Raw genomic sequence first — 23852 nt, 5'->3', positions numbered from 1 at the left:
ATGACTGTGGTCTGAGTCCCCATCTTCTGTTACTGCGGTGGCCGTTGGCCCCGTGTCCTCACCTTGTCCACACAGGTTATTCTCAGCACAGCAGCAAGAGGATTCTTTTAGAATATATCAGACCAGGTCACTTGGAGCTCCAAACCCTCCAAAAACTCCCATTTCTTCAGAGTAAAAGCCAAAGGCCTGAGCACGGCCCACAAGACCTACCAGGACCTGAGTGCCTCCTCCAAGACCCTAGGCCTTTCGTCTGCCCGTCGGCCACACCAGCCTTGCCAGTTCCCAAGCACACAGGCACACCTGCCTCAGGGCCTGTGTTCTAGTATTCCATCTCCTGGAGCACGCTCCCCAGAGCTTCCGTGGCTCTCCCACCTTCTCTAAATCTAGTCAAACCTCACCTGCTCTCCGACGCCTGCCCCACTGAGGTTGTGACCCGCTCTCTCCCCCATGCTTTCAGTCTCCAGAATCGTCCTACTTTGTTTGCCCCCATAGCACCTGTCATCCTCCGTGATGTCCCTTTCTTGTTTATTAGGGTTTTTGTTTATTGTTCATCTTTCCCCATGGAAGTTAAGCCCCATGAGGCTGCATGTCTATGTATGGTTTGTTTGCTGCTGTTTAGAACGATGCCTGACTCTTAAGGGGCACACACGGCTAGACAAGGGGTAACTGGGGACTTGTTCCCTTAACCCTGCGGCCACACTGCTCTACTCTGGCTGAGTCTGATGGTTTTCTGTGTCTGCCCCACCACTAACCTGTGAGCTTCAGGGGACAGGGTCCCTGACTTCTGGGGGACCCTGTACAGTGTGGCACAAAGGACAGAGCTCACTCAGTGCTGCCCTGAAATTCTCGAATTTTTACAGCAGAAGAGAAAGAGGAGTGAGAACGTTCAGAAGCTGCTTCCTCCAGAGCCATGGTGTGACTCTTCCTCAGGGAGATTTCTCTGGCTTTCAACTTGCTTCTATTTGCTGGGCTTTCTCCACAGTTCCCCTCGTCTCTCCTGTCTTAACCTTTCACAGAATGGTCATTGTTCATTTCTTTACATTTTCAAAAGAATTCCCAAGAGAGAATTCTCCCTATGAAACACACAAGAGAGCAAGGCTGTGCAAATGGAGAAAGACCCACCCATGGGTGCCAGTCCTTTTCCCTCAGCACAGGACGGTGCAGACCAGCGGAGCTCAAGCCAGAGCAGAGTTTCCAATGTAACCACCGTCCCAGAGTCGCCTCTGCATCAGTGGGGAGGAGGTGCGTGACTGTGGTGCTGAGAGCGGACCCCGTCCTGTCCAGCTTGACTGACCCTGCAGGCTCCCCATGGAAGCCAGCAGCTAAGACCTCCATCCTGGGGTTCCCTGGCAGCCATGAGACAAATGGCTCAATAGAGCAGCTACAGTCTGTTAGAAATTCTACTAAGTGTTTTTTTTTTTTTTTAAGATTTTATTTATTTATTTATGTGACAGAGAGACAGCCAGCGAGAGAGGGAACACAGCAGGGGAGTGGGAGAGGAAGAAGCAGGCTCCCAGCCAAGGAGCCCGATGTGGGGCTCGAACCCGGAACGCCGGGATCACGCCCTGAGCCGAAGGCAGACGCTTAACGACTGAGCCACCCAGGCGCCCCTCTACTAAGTGTTTTATGTGCACCACCTTAGACGCACTATAACGATCCCATTTCATATCTGAGGAGACTGAGGCTCAAAGAAGCTAAGGAACTTAAGATCACACAGTCAGTAAGCGGGAAGGCAGAACTTGAACCCAGGACCGTATGACTCCAAAATCTATAGTCGAGCCACTCTAATGTACTGAAAAATGGTCCCTGTTTTGTAGTAACTTAATAACAACTCACATAATACCCCCACTCATTTGCATGAATCCATTATAGAAGTTCAAGTGTTTTTTGAAAAATAAAATCAGAATGCACTTTACTACCTGTCAGTGTTTGAAAATTTCACGAATAGTTGAAAAATGGAGTTGGAAATTTATTAGGTATGACTGAAGTAAGTTGCCAAATGCGTGAGAAGAAAACATCCCTGCCCGGGGCAGTAAGTATATTTTACTGAGACTTTGCGGAGTTCATTTTCTGTGTTTGTTTATGGTCTTGTAGTTCTCCCTATGAAACACACGGTGGCGCCACGCGCGTAGGCTTTTATAGCCACAAGCCGCCCAAACAGCAGTGACTGCTACTTTTGGTGATAGAGTCAGATTCTGGCAACATTTCGCGTTTATAACTGAATTTTCCACATGAAAGTGATACCGCTCACTATTTTGTACACAGAGTTAAGCAGTGTTGCCCATGAGTTCAGGGTACAGTAAAGCTAGAAAGATCTGCAGCATTATTAATATGTCTAATAACAGATCTTTTATATCCACTTTAACCAGCACAACTGTTTTGATGAATAATACTTTCGAGAAGAGAGAAGTTGTAGAATTTACTCTGCTAGTTATCTTGAATAAAAGTTGAAACCAGTTTACTAAATTGGCTTCGTAGAGTCCTACTGTATATTTTTTTGGACTACTTGCAGATAACATATTTCCATCCTGAAAATGTTCTCTTTCTAAAACTATATCCTAAAGACACACCTGTGAAGAAGACTTGTCTTTAAACTGTGATAATTTAATTTTGTGGTTACATTTTGTACAAATATAAATTATACAGATTTGAAATAATACAACATCAATAATGCCTGACTTTATCAATGGAATTTTATAAATACATGCATCTTCTACATTAAAAATTCCTCAACAATTGCACAGTTTTGGGGCACTGGAGTGGATCAGTCAGTTGAGTGTCTGCTTTTGGCTCAGGTCATGATCCTGGGGTCCTGAGATTGAGCCCCGCATTGGGCTCCCTGCTTGCTTCTCCTTCTGCGTCTGCCCCTCCCCTCCACTCGTGCTCTCTCTTTCAAATAAATACATGCAATCTACATATAAAAAAAGAGTTGCATAATTTGAAGCTGTCAGGAACAAAGAGTTGTAGACTGGGTTTATGCTATTTACTCTGCAGACAGTCATTCAGGAGAGATACGTGTGGGGTGCCTTCTCTGTGCCAGGCACTGTACCGGGCTCTGGAGGTAGAGCTGTGGATACCACTGTCAGAAATCCTGCCTGGTGCTCCCAGAGTTTACATGCTGAGAGGGAAGGGTGCGGGTGGGGGCTTGGGAGACAAGTGGGAATGCTAAATGGGATCTGTGCTTCTTGGAAAACAAAACGGGAAGAGGGCTGAGGCGATGCACACACAAGGTGGGGACAGTTCTCTCACCGGGCAGGTGAGGCTGAATGAAGACATTAGCAGGCATGACGGCTTGAGCCAATGGGCTCTCTGGACAAGGAGTGTGTCTCATAGAGAGATAAAGTGAAGCAGCACATTGGTGAGGCAGACTGTGCCTGGCCCATTCCAGGAAACATAAGGGACCTGCGAGGCCCAGGCCACACCAGAGCACGGGAGACTAACCACTAGCAAATGAGTCAACACACCTTCCTTTGTCAAGACCCATCTAAGATCAGGCAAAGTTTGGATTATGTTTGAAAATCTTCAGGAACATGTCATTGGTTACATACAGCCTCCGTCTGCTTGTGTGATTAGAAACGAAGAAATGGTAATGACGAAGGTGGAGAAGTACTCCTGGTCGATGATGGAACGCTTATTCAAACATGAACATTTCAAACCCACAGAGTGTACGAGGGTTGCAAAAGCCGCCACAAGACACTTTTTCTCAAGATTCTCTATCTCGCTGCGGAGATAGAATAATAACGCGGTGGTGGGACACATGCTAGAAAAGAGACATAAAAGGTCCAGAGAGGAATCGTGTTCACAGGGATCTCAGTAGAACCCCTGAAGTCCCAGAGAAACTGGGCTGCAGGCGCCAGGCTCCCCTCTGCCCGCCATTCTCGTTCCTCCCGCTGGGGGGAGCTCTCGGCCCACGGCCATCGCCAGAGGAGGGCGTGGACTCAGAAACGCGCTCTGGGGTAAGAAAGGGTTTTTAGTCATGCTCACATTCGAAAGGAGACCTTCCAGATTTGGAAAAAAAGAAAAGGGGAAAAAAAAAACACACCCTCATCTCCCCAGCTCCCAACAAAGTCAGAGATGAAAGAAGACGGTTTTAGCATGGCAAATAAAAAAATAAACAAGTGCTTGAAATGGATAAGTTTTTCCTTTTAAATTTGTTTTTGCAAAGGGTTTTTTCTTCCCTGAAAAACAAAATACTAAAATAGCAAGCTATGTTTTCATTTATGACTCCTTCTCAAGAGGAAATCTAATAATAACAAGGGGTTCCCATTGGATTCCAGCTTATTTCATAATGTAAATATATTTCTATCCTCTGGGGAAAGAAACCTACCCTGAGCCAGGTAGTTCTCATTTAAATTGGTGATTTTGTTCATTTGTATTTTTTTTCTTTTACCTTGAACAACCTCTCAAACTGGAGAGAAGCTTTGGATTCTGCAGCTGTGTATGGACGGGGTGCCATTAGCTAGTAATAGAGGGTGAAAGATGGTAGCAAAATCACTTGTTCTGCTTTACTCTATATCCAGTGGGAAAGGTGGTTTGCCCCTCACCAAGTTTTATCTTATTATAGCAGATGTTCAAACGTTGAGAGAGCAGGGTCGTGTACTGGACAGAGAAAATGCTTAGAGGGAGTCCCACGTTCCAATCTCAGCTGGGTTCCTCATAGGATGTAAATTATTTCACTTCTTTGAGCCTCAATTTCCTCTTGTATAAAATAGGGATAATAATACTGTGGTGGATTCAAAATGGCAGTCAAATCTCTGACACTCCTCCCATGGAGAGGTGGACTCAAATCCTCTACCTTGAACCCAGGGTGGGGAGATGTTCTGTGGATGCTCTGACCAAGAGAACATGAAGGGAATGATATTGTTCCAGAACGCTCCACTTCCTGCCTTTCTTGGAGCCCTGAACAGTATGACTACCCTGAGGCCACCATGATGGGAAGAAGCTTGAGTGAGCCAGGAGAGGGTCTGTGTGTGTGCGTGGAGGGAGAGGTGCCCAGTAGGGCCAGCTCTCCTGGCTCCCAGCCATGGGAGCCATTTCAGCTGAGTACCCAGACATCACGAGGCAGAGATGAGGCCCTCTGACTGCACCTATCCAAATTCCTTTCTGCACTGTCATGAGATACACTAATAACAAATCGTTGTTTTAAGCCACTGAGCTCTGGGATAGTTTGCTAAGCCACAGTGGATAAGCCCACTAAGTACCTATCTTGAGGAGGCGTTGTCAATTTTACCAATAATAAATACCTCTGAGGCACCTAGCCCAGAACTGACACGTAGTGAGCACTCAGTAAATAGCATCATCATTCTTACTGTTTGCATTTTCTTTCCATAGGATAAGTCATTTTTTTTTTTAATGTAGGCAGAGAATCCTCTCTGAGCTCACAGAGGACAATGAAATCCCTCACAGCTGACTCGCCTGGGAGTCCACAGGCTTCGGGGCTGCAAATCCTCCCCAGTCTAAGCAAGTCAGGCACAAGAGAGCCACTGAGTCCAGCCTTTGCTGGCACTTCCGTTAAACACGTGTTCTGTCGGTGAGTGGGACGTGCTGTCCCTGCATTCCAGGGACACCACAGGGCATACAGTGCAGCTCTGTGCTTGCTTTTTGCTTTTTTCTCCTCTAAATCTCCTTAACTACTTAAACTCAGTGGGCAACCAAACACAACTGGGTTTAAAGAACGCGTGGTGGCAAGAGATTGTCTTTAAATGCAGCTGCTGGTGCTGGCCTCCAGGGAGGAGTTGAGAGCTTGCCAACCGGGCTGAGAGCCTCTCAAGCATTCACCCTCCCCATGGCCTCCAAGTGACCTTATCTTTGGTGACAGTATTTAGGGGATACTCCCAGTAGACGTCTTGGGACCATCAAGGCAGTAGTAATGTTAGGATATAAAGCATTCTTAATGTAGCGAACTTAGAGAACTCAGAATCCCAAGAAACAGCATGTACTGATTCCTAACCTGTCTTGCATGAACCCGCTGTTCCGCATCCCTGCTGCCTCTGGCCCCTTCTCTGGCCTGGACTACTGGTCAACCTGTTCTTACTGGTCAGTCATCCTACCACCACTCGGACTTCTGTAGAAGCCATCATCCTCTCTGCAGCCTTCTGGAAGCACCAGCGTCACAATATGACCACACTCCCTCTTTCAGCAACTTCAGCAGTCCCCTGCGGACAGAAGAAAACATAGCAATTCCAGGTTTGAGAGCCCAGCTTTCCCGGCCTGGGCCCTGTGTTTGCCCCTTCTGCTCTGACTGATGGCTCTGGCCAATGCTATGCCCATCCCCAGACAGGAGGGGAAGTCGGGAGGAGTGGAGGATAAAGGCAGGAATGACACCGTCCCCCGGAGGTGAAAGAAGCAGAGGACTCAGCGGGAGGTGAGGTGAGGATCTTTTGCTTAAAGACTTTGTTTGCCTCACAATCCACCTCTGGACCCTAAGCTGGGAACCTCAAGATCGGTTCAAATGACTAGGACTGGAACAGCTAAGTTCTGAGGATGCGCTTGCCCCATTGGTGCTTTGGGACTGCTTGAACAAAGGCAGGATTCACTAAAATCACAAAGCAAAAAAGCAAAAACTGAGAAGGGAGAGACTTCCAGCCAAGGCTCCCGTGTTCCCCAGCAGACTGGGACCAGGCGCTTCAGTTCCCCTGCTGATGCTTCCACACCTCTCTGTTCCCCAAGGAGTGCAGCTCTGCACCAGAACTTGCACGCAGCCACTGTGACCTCTTCTATCCCCACTCAGAAACCAAGCTTCAGGGTGTCTGGTGGCTCAGTCAATCAAACATCTGATGCTTGTTCTTAGCTCAGGTCTTGATCTCAGAGTTGTGAGTTCAAGCCCCACATTGGGCTCCATTCTGGGTGTGGAGCCTACTTAAAAAAAAAAAAGAAAAAGAAAAGAAAAAAAGCTTCTATTTCTCATGTTTCCAGTCTCTCTTGTCACATGAGCTCATGTTTTCAGTTCCTCCTTCGGGGTCATAGCACACATCTCCCCAGTATTCCCACAGGCTTGACCCTGGTGTCTTCCGTTGACCTGGCATACAGGACCAGCTCCTTCTGTTCTCCCCACTGGCCTCATTACCTTGGAAGGACACTCCCTGTGTGGCTTCTTGTTGCCTTTGCTTGCTTCCTTACCTGCCAAGGAGCGTACTGGGGACAGAAAGACAAAGGGGCTGGCAATTTCCACCTGTTGGGCTCTGAGTTTAACGCTGGAAGCCCATACCAAGAGACAGAGGGTTATGAGGATGCAGGGTGTTTGTGGGGAGTTCTAGGAAGCGTTTCTACATTAGCTGAGATTTGCTCAAACTCTCTCCATATCCAGGGGTCAATGCTGGTCCTGCAGACCAACAGGGAAAGATCCTGCTTCGGCGCAATGGGAAGACCCACCTGAACAAATAATCTCGTGGTTCTGCTAAAGCTTCATTTTCAGAGTCACCCTTCAGAAGCTGTCTCATTTATCACTGCAGGACTTTAATCTTATGGTTTTGACTTTTTGGCCCAAGACTGGACCTATGATTTAGGAAAGCATCCACCAGCAGGCAACTTAAAGTTTAAACTACAGTGTAAGTTTTCGGTATTCAAAGTCAGCTCTCAGATCAATCCTCTTACTGAATTATAATCTTTTATATCTTACTTCTTAAAAATACGAATTTATAAAAGTGGATGAATTTAGTAACTCTTCCTTTATCAATGTATCAAGACTCTTCGGTTGTTGTTAGAAGCCCTTACAGTAGAGGCGGCCCCCTGCCTTGGACTGGGTCCTGGTCAAGGTCGGCCGAGTTGGTGTTCTTGGTGCCCAGAGACCAGCTTCAGCTGCCTTACTCGCTGGACATTGAACAGACAAGACATAGATCTTCACACTTGTAGCTGGGACCATCTGTGTGTAATTTTCCCGGACAAGATTCTTTTCTCTGCCTCTGGCATAAAGGGTTCCCTGTGTCTTAGGCAAGCACTGGATGTCTGTACAGAGAGGAGCACTTTCAGCCAATTTGCTCCCAACAATAGCTTTAGGTTGACAATTAGAATAACATTCCTCTTGGGGGAAAAGTCTGTATGTTTTATACAGAACTGAACATTCTGAATTGGATCAAAAGATCATTTTTTGAGGCTAGAGTTCTGCTAATTTTATTGCCAGAGCTATGATGACATCTGTTTATGTTCCCATTTTGTAACATTGTGTGACTTTGAATTCTTCCTGGGACAGTTTTTAATGAAGCCAGGCTTTATGGTTGGTGGGGAACCAGACCGTGCCTTCAGTGTTCACTTATTCTTCTGGAACATGTTTGCAACAGTGAGTATGGTACTTGCCCGTGAGCCCTGGCTGTACTTCGCATGTGGATGTGGACCTCTGAGCAGCCAGGCACTCAGGCCCTATCAACGGAATGCTTCATCGGCGTGTTACAGGTTCCATCTCAAATACTGAAAAGTTGGCTTACCCAACTTTTGGGAGAAATAATAATGTAAGAAGTAGAGAGAAAGAAACATTCTGGTAACTCTGGTATTTTTCACATTTGAAGGTTATTCCTTAGAATGACCCGCTTTTAAATGATTGGTTATATGTGGATAGTATAATTGTATGAAGATGAACAGAGATAACAGTTTTGTGGGGAGAAGGGAATGGAAGAAAGAAAGAGTCTAATTTGGATTACTCTTGGATTGGAAGCAAGTCCAAGGAAGGGTTGGATGGTACAGTTAAAAAAAATAGCACTCATCTTGTGGTGGCTTGCTTGCTTCTGGCGATGAAATCTGCCCCAGCTCATGCCATTGGAGAAGGTCAGGAGGATTTGGAGGGGTCTCTTTTTAATTCGTTTTGAACTCATTTAGCGACCACTGCCTTCTCCTGCTATTTGGGGGCAGCTGTGACCCAGCCCAGAAGGCAACTCTCATTAAAGCCCAGGACACTGATTTGTAAGACAAAGGAAAAGCTTTGTGATGCAAAACACAGACGCACACACACAGATATACATACCCATAGATGCACACACAGACACAGGCACACACACACAGACACACACATACACACACACAGACATACACACATAGAGGCACACACAGACACACATACCCATAGATGTACACACAGACACAGGCACACACATGCAGACACACACACACAGACATACACACAGACGCACACACACAGATACACATACCCATAGATGCACACACAGACACAGGCACACACATGCAGACACACACACACAGACATACACACAGACGCACACACACAGATATACATACACATAGATGCACACACAGACACACACAGACACACACACAGACACACACATACACACACAGACACACACGCACAAGCACACACACGCACAAACACACACACACAGACACACACATAGATACATACACAGGCACATACAGAGGCACATGCATATACCTATCTTAGGGAGAGCAGAGAGTTCTCTGAAAAGAGGTTGGCCTGGATTGAGGACTTTAAAAAAATAACTCTCTGAAAGAAGATAAGGGAGAACTGAAGAAAGCAAGGTAAGAGGCTAGACAGAGGGCATCTGAGGGACTCAGCTCTAGAAAGCCCATCACCTGTGACCCACAAGACAAGAGAATGATTTGTGACCAAGGAAAGAAAAATTCTATCCTTAGTGTTTCAGATTCCATGCCATGGTTCTGAAATCCAGCTGACTCATCATAAAGAAATACCACCAAAGTTGGATATAACTGGTCTGGGGTAGATTGTCTAAGCACTCTCTACTGCCAGCCATTTGGTGAGAGAGCTGGGGAGAGGGAGGGCAAGGCTGATGCCATTGACATTGGTGCAAAGAGAAGCAGACCCACTTGCTGGCCTCATCAAGACACTCCAAGAGTGGGGACAGTAAGCAGAACTCCCTATGGCCACTTACTCCCACTCCTCCCTCCAAAACACTTTTTCCAAGAGCATCTTTGGATACATAAAAAAAGCAAGGACCCTTCTACATGGAGGTTATACAAGAAACGGTTTTGCTCTGAAGAAGTAGAGCAATTTAGGTTTCCAAAGTTGGGTAAGCCCAACAAAGACCATCACATCAACTATTCCGCAGAATGTACTCTGCATACAGACTGCATGTTTGGGCATTCACTGACACCTGATAATAACATACCATAATTATGGGAGGGCTCTGGGGACAGATAATTAAGATGCTTTGATGGGAATGCAGCCTCGTGTTTATGACTGGGGTAACAAGGAGACAATCTGCCTTTCATTAGCGCATAATAACATCTCACTTTTATGGGAAGTTCCTTCAGTTGATTTTCTAATTAGATTTAACTGAAGGATGAAAGTCAACTTCTGCTACACAAAGCCCTGGAAAGGAAGACCACTGAGTTTAACACAGTAATTGAACATGAAAGCCACATACATCAAAGGTACACACAAATAAGAGAAGTTATGTTTTCTAGAGATCCCTGGACCAGTTGAAGGCTAATTTCAGATGGACCCAGGGTTTTCAGTTTAAGTGGAAGCTTCCATACTGGGACTAAATGTGGTGCAGACCTGGGGTGTGCAACACAGGCAGCCTTACTGCGTCTTCTCAAAAATACAAAAAAAGGGCATCCATCTCAGGAGGTGCAAAGAATGTGTAGCTTTCAAATTCCTCGATGGAAGGGACTAGACTGAGAAATAAACAAGTGGATTCTTCTTCACTGAATAAGTTTTCCAAAGAAGAATCTCTCTCTGCTTTCACAAATATTCGTTCTTTAATTAATTAATTTGTTTAATAAGCAATTAATTTGTTTAATAAGTCATATGAAATTTGAAGTCATGTTGCCACTTTGGCTTCTAGAGAGCCTGACATTAAATACGGCTCCCCTCGAAGTGAGGGGCTGAGGTTTGCCAGCACATCTTGAGAATACCCTGTCCTGTCCGGTTGTTCTTGTTTTTGTAGACCCACATTCTGTTTGCTCAGATGCACTCAGCTGTTCTGATATTTCATTCGGTCTCGTAGGTATTTACGTAAGCTGCCTTGAATAATTTTGAGAATAAAGTGGGATATAAATAAGTAAATAAAGAAACATCGATTGTAAATTAAAGAACTCGAACAATTTAAATCTACTAAAGTGATGCAGTAAGATCAAAGCCAGGAATAGAGATCAACCCCTCAAAAGCACAAACAATAATGCACCAAGATAAGCAAAATATAATTTTTATAACCACTCCTCTACTCTAAATACAACTGTTCACTCACAGGCCAAGGTGATGTTCTCTATTTACCTTCCCCTGAAAATACACCAAATTCTTTTTTTTTTTAATGATTTTTTATTATATTATGTTAGTCACCATACAGTACATCCCCGGTTTCCGATGTAAGGCTCAATGATTCATTAGTTGCGTATAACACCCAGGGCACCATGCAATACGTGCCCTCCTTACTACCCATCACCAGTCTATCCAATTCCCCCACCCCCCTCCCCTCTGAGGCCCTCAGTTTGTTTCTCAGAGTCCATAGTCTCTCATGCTTCATTCCCCCTTCGGATTACCCCCCCTTTCTTTATCCCTTTTTTCCCCTACTGATCTTCCTAGTTCTTATGTTCCATAGATGAGAGAAATCATATGATAGTTGTCTTTCTCTGCTTGACTTATTTCACTTAGCATTATCTCCTCCAGTGCCGTCCGTGTTGCAGCAAATGTTGAGAAATCATTCTTTTTGATAGCTGGGTAATATTCCATCGTATATATGGACCAGGACTTCTTAATCCAGTCATCTGTTGAAGGGCATCTCAGCTCCTTCCACGATTTAGCTATTAATACACCAAATTCTTAAAACTTCGTGGTCCTTAATGGGAATGAAACTTAGGGGTCCTGGCTCCAGGGATTCCCAAACAGGCCCTAGTGTCTTGTCCTGCAGACTGATCTTGTTCCTCCATTGCAATTAAGTATTGTCTGTGAGCTTTAATAAACACTGAGTCTGTCAAAGGTAAAATATCTTAACCAATATCGTCATGCGCACCTGTTATTTTGTGGATTACATACAGCACATGTCTTAGATGCCAGACATGAAGAAGGTGAAGTTGACGGTGCATCGGAACAGCTTCTAGGTCGACACAACAAATGCATAACGTATTCCTGTATGAAAAACTTTGAATCTTCTCAAGTTCTTAGAGCAACTGAGTTCTTACATTTCGACACCACACAACATAAAAGAAACAACTTTAGCTTCTAAATCTTTAAGGACACAATGCCAAAAATAAATGCAAGTCTTAGATTTAAAACTATAAGTTACTGATACGACCCGAATTCGTTTAGAATAGGGGAAGTGGTACTAATATTATTTTCATTCGTCTAATTCACTTAACTAACTATGATATTTTATTCAGTATTTCAAGAGAAATGTTAATTTGTCAGACTGAAGCTAACTAAAAGAAAATAGAATAGAGAAGTGATTTTTGGCACTGTATCCAAGTCATATTAGGAAAGTGTGAAGAAACTACCAAAGAACAGAATTGGAAAGAATAGTTGTTTGGAAGCCTATCAAGTGAAGGAAGAGTCTAATTTATTCTAACAAAACTAGGGCCATGGGAGGAAGCAAATTCATTTTAACTCAATATTAGAAAGCTTTTTAGAATTGCAAGTGTTTAGAAATGGAATGACATGGCTTGGAGATTTAAGCAATGCTTCTGGAAGTGTTTAAACTAACATTGGGTGTCCCCATCAGTTACAGCCTTGAGAGGATCACTGCATTGGGTATGAGGTAGGACTAGATAGATTCAAAGTTTCATTGGATGTAAAATTCTCTATTTGTTGCAACATATTTGCTATTGCTAAATCATGGAAGGGCATAGCCCTTACAAAATGTAGGTCATGTAAACATAAGTGAAAAACTATCAAAATAAATATATGAACTTTAGAATAATTACTTTAAGTCATGGCATCTAATATTAACTAATCTGTATGCACCACTCTCTTGTAGCATAACTTCTAGTAAAAAGCAGTTAAGATATGTAATTTGCAAGAAGGAAGATGCTGGGATTTCTCAGAGCCTACTTTCATTTTGCCAGAGTGCCTGGTAATAAGACTATATAGAATCACGGATTGTGGGGCAAGGCTATGAAGTCACAAGTCACCCAAAATGTACCAAAAATAATCTGATAACTATGAAGAGCCAGGTTCCCATTCCCAAACAGTTTTTCTTGAGTCCATTCTGAGAGATAGAACATGATAAAACAGTATTAGTCTCCAGCTTGTTCACAGACAATATTATTTTAAAGAACCAGGTAATAAAATTTATTAGAAGAAAAGAAGGCCTAAGTTTTTAAGACATGGTCAATAAATAGATGGATTTTATTCTGAGGCAATCGAGGATTGCCATAAATTTTTTTCCATATTTTTTTAAAAGATTTTATTTATTTATTTGACAGGGACAGCCAGCGAGAGAGGGAACACAAGCAGGGGGAGTGGGAGAGGAAGTAGCAGGCTCCTAGTGGAGGAGCCTGATGTGGGGCTCGATCCCAGAATGCTGGGATCACGCCCTGAGCCAAAGGCAGATGCTTAGCGACTGCGCCACCCAGGCGTCCCTCTATATTTTTATTCCATAAAAAAAATATGGAATAGACCCTATTTCATTGCCCATCAAGACAATATGTAAAGATATCAGATAAAGGGCTAGTATCCAAAATCTATAGAAAACCTATCAAACTCAACATCCAAAAAACAAAAACTCCAGTCAAGAAATAGGCAGAAGACATAAGCAGACATTTCTCCAAAGAAGACATACAAATGGCCAACAGACACATGAAAAAAATGCTCAACAGCACTTGGCATCAGGGAAATACAACCAAAACCACAATGAGATACCACCTCCCATCAGTCAGAATGGCGAAAATTAACAAATCAGGAAACAGATGTTGGAAAGGATGTGGAGAAAGGGAAACCCTCTTACACTGTTGGTGGGAATGCAAACTGGTGCAGCCACTCTGGGAAACAGTATGGAGTTTCCTCAAAAGTTAAATATAGAGCTACCCTAGGACCCACCAATTATACTACCAGGTATTCATCCAAAGGATACAAACATAGTGATTTGAAGGGGCACATGCACCTCGATATTTATAGCAGCAATATCCACAATAGTCAAAATATGGAAGGAGCCCAGATGTCCATCAACAGATGAATTGATAAAGAAGATGTGGTATATACATATACAATGGAATGTTACTCAGCCATCAAAAAAATGAAATCTTACTATTTGCAACAACATGGGTGGAACTAGAGGGAATTACGCTAAGCGAACAAAGTCAGTCAGAGAAAGACAAATACCATAGGATTTCACTCCTATGTGGAATTAAGAAACAAAACAGATGAACATGGGGAAGGGAAGGAAAAATAAAATCAGATAAAAACAGAGAGGGAGGCAAGCCTTAAAAGACTCTTAACTATAGGAGACAAACTGAGGGTTGTTGGAGGGGAGGTGGTTGGGGAGATGGGGTAACAGGGTGATGGGCACTAAGGAGGGCACTTGTGATGAGCACTGGGTGTCATATGCAACTGATGAATTATTAAATTCTACCTCTGAAACTAATACACTAATATGTTAACTAAATTGAATTTAAATAAAAAATTTAAAAAATATATATGTAAAAAAAATTGATTCACAGGTGTAGTAAGGTCTTGGACTTTCAGCACAAAGATCCTTTCTGGGATCAGCATAAATTGTGCTATTAAATATGAAACATAAGTAACAGTTGTAGAAAAGTTTAGGTTAAAACATTATTGCATGACTGAAAAAGGTAGTATAGAGAACTCCAAAACTACCTCCCCCCATCCACACTCCCCACTAAAGCAATGATTAAGCTAGCAAAACCTGTCAGAATTAACACTTTGGATCTCTGGAATATAACTTAAAAATCTAGCACTTGCCCTACTGGGTATTTACCCCAAAGATACAGACACAGTGAAGAGAAGGGCTGCATGCACCCCAATGTTCATAGCAGCATTGTCCACAATAGCCAAATCGTGGAAGGAGCTGAGATGCCCTTCAACAGATGACTGGATTAAGAAGATGTGGTCCATATATACAATGGAATATTACTCAGCTATCAGAAAGAACGAGTTCTCAACATTTGCTGCAACATGGACGGCACTGGAGGAGATAATGCTAAGTGAAATAAGTCAAGCAGAGAAAGACAATTATCATATGATTTCTCTCATCTATGGAACATAAGAACTAGGAGGATCGGTAGGGGAAGAAAGGGATAAAGAAAGGGGGGGGGTAATCCGAAGGGGGAATGAAACATGAGAGACTATGGACTCTGAGAAACAAACTGAGGGCTTCAGAGGGAAGGGGGGTGCGGGAATGGGATAGGCTGGTGATGGGTGGTGGGAGGGCACGTATTGCATGGAGCACTGGGTGTTATACGCAACTAATGAATCATTGAACTTTACATCAAAAACTAGGGGTGTACTGTATGGTGACTAACATAATATAATAAAAATTATTATTATAAAACTCATAACAACTGGGGAATGATTAAAGAAGGGGTAAGCTACTGAAATTCAGTAAGAATTAGTGGTGGTATTTTTCCTTACCTGCCTGTGATCATCTGTGCGCTAGCATGGCGGCAACCAGGAATCCACAGTGCGGCTCGCTAGAACCAGTGGGAGCAGAGTGGGCCTTGTTATCAGAGGATTGTGCTTGTGGGCTTTCATCTGTCTGGTGGCTCCCTGAAGCTTGGCCCTGGGGAGGCTGGGGTGGGGGTCGGTGGAGGTAACCTTTGTTTTCCTACCTTGAAGGTTTCTCAGGGCTGGATGGCCTTCTAGGCAGTATTTGTCAAGTGTATTCAAACACAAATACACTAGCAGAAGCCACCCACCAAAGGGCAAGCAGCAGACCAAAAAAACAGGGAAGGAAAAGGCTAGGAAGGAGACGCCAAGGGCACCGTAGGGAAACAAGGACTTAAAAAGTTCCTGCGTATACCAGGGAATAGAAGGCCATGCTCATGCCCAGTGCTAGATAGATGTTCAGAAAAGACTGAGAAGACCCTGAACTTTCTCCTCTGGCTGACCATTATGCTCTGGATAAGTGGGAAATGAAGGTTAAGACAGATTTGTCAACAGCCGGGCTAAATGTGGAAAGAGTGTCTCAACAAAAGCCAACCTTCAAACTCAGGATTTTTTTTTCCTTTTGCTCCAGGCATTTAAGGAAATCTGTCTAATGACAAAGCTAATGAAACAGAGACATCAGTAACCTTGAGTAACAATGAATACAGTCTTTACAAAATTCATTTATAAAAGTCACTGAGCAGGGGCGCCTGTGTGGCACAGTCCCTTGAGTGGCAGACTCTTGGTTTCAGCTCATTCTCAAAATGGCAATGGGCATTTAGGAAAAACCCCACAGCTAACATCATACTCAATGATGAAGAACTGAAATCTTTCCTGCTAATATTAGGAATAAGGCAAGGATGCCTACTTTTGCCACTTGTATTCAAAATTTTATGGATTGTTTTATCCATAACAATTAAGAAAAATAAAAGGAATAAAAGACATCCAAATTAGAAAGAAAGAAAGAAAACTATCCATATTCACATATGACAAAATCTTGTATAAAATCCTGCAATGTCCTTATAAAAACGATTAGAACTAATAGATGAATTCAGCAAGCTGCAAGACACTAGATCACACAAAACCAGTTGTATTTCTATATACCAGCAATGAACAATCTAAAGGAGAGTTAAAAAGCAATTGCATTTTTGTAATAGCATTAAAAAGAATAAAACAGTTCAGAATAAACTTAACTGAAAAGGTACAAGATTTGTACACTGAAAACCACACAATATTGTTGAAAGAAATTCAAGAAGACCTAAGTAAATGGAGAGTCATTTGTGTCTATGGGTTAGATGACTTAATACTGATGGGGTGCCTGGGTGGTTCAGTAGGTTGAACATCTAACTTTTGATTTCAGCTCAGGTCACGATCTCAGGGTCGTGAGATAGATCCCCAAGTCAGGCTCTGCACTCAGCCTGGAGTCTGCTTGAGATTCTCTCCCTCTTCTCTCTCTTCATTTCTCTCTCTCTCTCTCTCAAATAAATACATCTTTAAAAAAAAAGACTTAATACTGTTAAAATGGCAGTACTCCTCAAAGCAATTTACAGATCCAATGTAATTCCTATCAAAATTCCAAGAGCCTTTTTTTGCAGCACTGGGGAAAGCCAATCCTGAAGTTCATACAGATTTGCAGAGCATCCTACACAGCCAAAACAATATTGAAGAAGAAGGGCAAAATTGCAGTATTTATATTTCCCAATTTTAAAACCACAAAACTACAGTAATCAAAATAATGTGATATTGGCCTAAGGATATGCTATAAATAAAGGTATACATGAGGTCATATTCATATAGATCATGGAATAGAATCGAGACTTTATAAATTACCTATATATCTATTTTTCAACAAGTTTGTCAAGACTGTTCAATGGAAAAAGAATAGTCTCCTTATTGAACTGTGCCAAGACAATGGGATATTCAAGTATAAAAGAAGGATGTTGGACCTTTATCTCATCCCATATACAAGAATTAATGCAAAATGGTCTGAAGACCTAAATGTAAGAGTGTTTAAAACTATAAAATTCCTAGAAGAAAAGGTAGGAGCAAATCTTTATACCCTTAGCTTGGCAATGATTTTTTACATATAATATCAAGAGTATATTCAAGAAAAGAAGAAAAAAAACATAAATTGAACTTCATCAAAGTTAAAAACTTGTGCATCAAAGAACACAGTCAACAAAAAAAGGAAAAGCTACAGAATAAGAGAAAATATTTGTAAATCATATATTCGATCATGGTCTAGGATACAAAATACATGAAGAACCCTTATAACTCAACAACTAAAAGACAAATAACCCATATTCAAAAGGTGCCAAAGACTGGAATAGACATTTCTCTGGAGAAGATGTACAAATGGCCACTGAGCATATGAAAAGATGCTCAACATCAATAGTCATTAGGGAAATGCAAATTAAAACTACAATGAGATACAAATTCACAACTACAGGGATGGCTGTAACAACAGAAGAAGGGAAATGACAAGTGCTGGCAAGGGTGTAGAGAAATTGAAACCCTTATACGTGGCTGGTTGGAACATGAAGCGAGGCAGCTGTCCCGCAATCAGTTAAGCGTTACTCTATGACCTAGCAATTCTACTCCCAGGAAAAAACACAAGATTTGAAAACAGGTGTTCAGACAAAAACTTGTACACAAATGCTCCTAACAGCACTATTTGCAATAAATCAAAGTTGGAAACAACTCAAGTGCTCATGAGCTAATGAATGAATTAAAAAATGTGGTGTGCAATAGAATATTATTCATCCATAAAAAGGAACGAAGAACTGATGTCACAACATAGATGAACACAGAAAACATGCTGAGTGAAGAAGCCAGACAGGAAAAGCAACATATTGTCTGATTCCGTTCAAATGAAGTATCTACAGTAGGCAAATCCATAGAGACAGAAAGCTGATTAGTGATTGCCTGGGACAGGGGGTGGTGGGTAATGGGAGTGACTGCTTAAAGGTGTTGGTGCCCCTTTGGGGTGATGAGAGTGCTCAGGAACTAAATGGTGGTGATGGGTGCCTAACACTGTGAATGTACTGAATGCCACCGAATGTACACTTTTAAGTAGCTAAAATGGAATATTTTAAGTTATGTGACTTTAAACACAATAAAAACCATTATTATTCAAAGGGTAATTTATAGACATTGTCTACATTGAGTGTCACATTTTTCTGAAAGTGAATATCAAAATGCACCAATAACAGCTTGCCTTAAATGAATGTTATTTCTGTTGTTTTATCAATATTCAACTGCAAACACTTGGAAGCCAGAGTCAGTGTACTAATCTCTTTGCATTTTTCACAGTGCTGCTTTCAACATCCTTAAAGTAAAATGTTTCATAGGGAGGAAAGAGGCCCCCAAATGCATCAAAGCCCCAAAGCTCCAAGATGCACGATGACAAGCAGCATGACCACCGTAATAACATAAATTCTTGAGCACCTATCCTGAACCAAGCACAGTCATCATTTCTAATCTTCACAACAATTCTGCAAAGTGGGTACCACGGGTACCCATGCCACGGGAATGGGGGGGATGACAATTGGTCAGCTGATACCAAGAGTACGTTAAAATGAAAATATTCTAGATGATGATCCAAATTTATGCTTGAACATTTTAACTGAAAACATATAAACATGCATTTACTCATTAATCTTTTCATAAGGAACTAGGAACTTTGCCCATTGGTTCATCGACTTTTTTACAGCTCACTTTTAACACATGACCCAGTTTCCTAATTTCCAGTTTGGGTTTCCTCCAAGAGAAGGGAGAATTTCGAAATACTTGTGAAATCATTAGAGCTCAGATTCCGTCTATATTGTTAGGTCCCACCATCCCAGCCAGTGACGTACATTTGTCTTATTTCCACCTTACTCAGCAGGAACATTTTTCATTCCCTTTTCATGCTGTCTTCCCAACACATTCAATGTCAATTTCATGGAGACAACAATTTTCTTTTTAAATTTTTTAAATCATTATTTTGTTTATTAATTTTTCTCTTTTCTATCATTTTATTTTTTAAGACTTTATTTATTTGAGAGAGAGACAGAGATAAGCAACAGAGATAATGAGAGAGAACACAAGCAGGGAGGAAAGGGAGAGGCAGACTCCCCACTGAGCAGGGAGGCCGATGCAGGACTTGATCCAGGACCCTGGGATCATGACCTGAGCTGAAGGCAGACGCTTAACCAACTGAGCCATCCAGGTGTCCCTCTTTTCTATCATTTAAAAAATCAGCTTTGAAGTTATTTATATAATGACGACAAAAAGAAGAGCAAACATAAAATAAGCATGGGAATAAAGCAACTTCCTAATTGGTATACAAGTCAGCTGGTTGCAGCAGAAGGGCAGAGTAGACTAGAGAGCAAGCTAAAGTCAGACTTCTCAAACTTGAATGCTCACGTGAGAGCAGGGATCTTATTGAAATGCAGATTTTGATTTAGCAGGTCTGGAATGGGGCCTAGGATTGTGAATTTCCTTTTTTTTAAAAGATTTTATTTATTTATTTGAGAGAGAGAAAGAGGGGGAGAGAGAGGGAGAGCACAGAGGGAGAGGGAGAAGCAGGCTCCCTGCTGAGCAGAGAGCCTGACTCAGGGCTTCGTCCCAGACCCTGGGATCATGACCTAAGCCAAAGGCAGATGCTTAACTGACTGAGCCACGCAGGTGCCCCTGGGATTGTGCATTTCTAACAAACTCCCAAGTGATGCAATGCCACTGGTTCATGGTTCCCACTCTGAGAAGCAAGGTGCTAAAGCAGGCTGTGGCATCAGCCAGATTATCTTCTGGAGGAAATGGGAGAGTCCATGAATGCAGGTTACTGAGAAGTACAGGTCTGCTATAAAAAATTTCTGTTCCACCAGGTTATGATTCTCATTATATAAAAGCAGAAGCTGAACACAGGGAAGCTGAAGGACTTACCCAAAGAGGGTATGGGCAGTGGGTGGGCGGGAACTCGAACAGGGAACTGTTTGGCTCTAAAGCCTGTGATCTTACCGAGGGATGTCCTGCACAAGACACTCAGGTAAGGACTGTAGGAAAAGATGGCAGCTTTGCCCAACCTGCTCAGAGGAAACAGCAAAAAGGAGAAAACAGTTTCCAGGGCAAGATCAGTGACTTTCTGGACCTCATACCAATCATTAGAAAGGTCAGATAAAGGTAAGAGACCTCACATTCTCTTCCTTAAATTTATGTATTGTCACAAACATTTAGGGCTTGCAGAGTTCCTCTGAGTTTTTAATTATTTTTATTACCATCATTTTCTCCAACATCCTGGTGCTCTTCAAGTGAATTGCAACTGGAAAGTTAACATATTGGCTCTCTGTTGTCTGGAAAAATGATAAAAACAAACTAGGCACAAATGAACAATTGGGCATAATATGGTGATGTTCGTGCTTACATCATTCCATAGAAGAAAGGTTGCTCCAGAAATAGACGGTATTGTTGTTGCTGTTTTTTTTTTTCAATCAGACTGCTCATTTGAATTCATATTCGCTGCTTTATTATGCTGAAAATTGCACATGACTTTTTTGGATCTTTGGCTCAATAATCACTTTGATGTTTTATTTATTGATGCAAAAAAAGGACTTGCCTTTCAAGTTTGTTATCTCTCATGTCTATGGAATTTTTCAAAGTATTAAGAAACTAGCTCCATAGTACTGTCTACCCCCGTTTGAAATTGGCACAAGATTCTAAAGTGTTATTGGTGCCCCTGGGTGTTTCCTGCCATTTAGTTTCAAGCTAATAAGGAAATGCAGAGGTTGGCTACAGTTTGCTATGAATACTGTAGATAGACATTTGTGCTGGAACACACTCAAAGACGTTTCTTCAGAGAATGCATTTTATTGTACCAGGGACTTTGTTTTTTTGGCTATTGAAATAATTTGTATTTGGAAATCAGAGCTATTTCTCATCTTTGACCAACTCTTTTGTGAAGTTTGAACTTCCATGTTTATGGAGTCTGTCTGTGACATCATTCAGTTGTTTCCATGGCAAAAAAAAGTAATTAAAAAAGAAATTTTAGAAAAAGTCAAGGAAGAAACAATATAAAATATAATATTGTTTTTGGAGAAAAGTCCTTTGTCCATTTTGAAAATTGAGTTATTTTCTTTGTGTTTGGCTATTGAGTTGTAGTAGTTTCTTATGCCTTATATTTCTTAGATATTAACCCCTTATCAGATAGATGATTTGTAATATTTTTTCCCATTCTATAAGTTATCTTTTCATTCTATTGATTTTGCTGTGCAGAAGGTTTTGGTTTGATAGCGGCTCACTTGTTTATTTTTCCTTTTGTTGCCCTTGCTTTTGGAGTCACGAAATCATTGCCAAGACCAATGTCATTAAGCAATTCTGTTTTTCCTTAGGAATTTTATAGTTTCAGGACTTTAAGCTTTTAACCCATTTTGATTTGATTTTTGTGTATGGTAAAGGATCCAATTTCACTCTTTGGGTGTGGATATCCAATTTTCCAAGCATCATTTGTTGAAGAGACTTTTCCCATGTATTCTTAGCACCTTTGTCAAAGATCAGTTGACTGTATAAATCTGAGTTTATTTCTGGGCTCTCTATCCTGTTCTATTGGTCTGTGTCTTTATGCCAGTGTCACACTGTTTTAATTACTGTAGCTTCATAATATATTTTGAAATCAGAGAGTATGATGCCTCCAGTTTTGTTCTTCTTTCTCAAGACAGCTTTGGCTCTTCAGAGTCCTTTGTGGTTCCATATTTTAGGATTTTTTTTTCTATTTCTGCAAGAAATGCCATTGAGATTTAAAGGAATTACATTGAATCTATAGATGTCTCTGGGTAGTATGGACATTTTAACAACATTAATTTGTCTTATCCATGAACATGGATGCCTTTCCATTTTTTATGTCTTCTTTAATTTCTTTCATCAATGTTTTCTAGTTTTCAATGTATAAGTCTTTCAGTTTCTTAGTTAAGTTCATTCTAATGTGAAAAGCAAGCTATGGAATTGGTGAAAATATTTGCAAACTATATATCTGATAAGGGGTTAATATTAAAAAATATAAGGAATTCTTATAACCCAAGAACAAAAATAAATATTCTGATTATACAATAAATAATGAAAAGAAATATGCACAAGGATTAATTGAAATTTACTTCAGGTATGCAGGCCTGGTTCAGTATTTGAAAATCAAAAATGTAATCCATCACATCAATAGGGTAAAAAAGAAAAAACACATGATCACATCAATAGATGTGACAAAAGTCTTGACAAAGTCCAGCATCAATTCATGATAAAAATTCTCACTAAACTAAGAATAGAGAACTTGATCAAATCTCCAACTTGATAAAGACTATTTACAAAAACCTGCAGCTAACATCAAACCTATGGTAAGAAACTGAAATCTTTCCCACTAAAATCAAGTACAAGGCAAGCACATCCCCTCTCACCATCACTTTTCAATATCACACTAGACGTTCTAGCTAATGCAAAAAAGAAAGAAAAGGAAATAAAAGGTGTATGGATTGGGAAGGAAGAAATAAAACTGTGTTCACAGTTGACATGACCATCTATGTAGAAAATCTAAGAGAATCAACCAGAAAACTTCAAGGACTAATAGGTGATTATAGCAAGGTTGCAAGATACAAGGTTAATATACAAAAGTCAATCACTTTCCTACATACCAGCAATGAATAAGTGGAATTTAAAATTAAAAGCACAATACTATTTACATTAGCACCCTAAAAAACTAATACTTAGCTGTAAATCAAACAAAATATGTACAATATCTATATGAGGAAAACTACAAACCTCTGATGAAAGAAATAAGGTAACTAAATAAATTAAGAAACATTTCATATTCATGGATAAGAAGACTCAATATTTTCAAGATGTCAGTTCTTCCCAACCTGATCTTAGTTTCAATGCATTCCCAACCAAAATCTCAGCAAGTTCTTTTGTGGATATTGACAAACAGGGTCTGCAATTTATATAGAGAGGCAAAAGACCCAGAATAACCAACACAATACTGAAGAGGAACAAAGGTGGGGGACTGACACTACTGAACTTCAAGATTTACTTTAAAGCTATAGTAATTTAAACAGTATAGTATTGGCAAAAGAAGAGACAAATAGATCAATGGAACAAAACAGAGAGTCCAGAAATAGACTCACATTATTGTACGCAACTGATCTTTGACAAAAGAACAAAGGCAATGCAATGGATCAACAAATGATGTTGGAACAAGTAGACATCCGTGTGCAAAAAAACAAATTTAGACACAGACCTTTCACCCATTACAAAAATTAACTCGGATTGTAGACCTAAATGTAAAACATAAAACTCCTAAAAGATAACACAG

The sequence above is a fragment of the Ursus americanus genome, chromosome 19, assembly GCF_024610735.1.
Source record: "Ursus americanus isolate L20-20 chromosome 19, mUrsAme1.1.p, whole genome shotgun sequence".
In the NCBI taxonomy this organism is placed as follows: Eukaryota; Metazoa; Chordata; class Mammalia; order Carnivora; family Ursidae; genus Ursus; species Ursus americanus.
Note: the sequence above shows the minus strand (reverse complement) of the source record.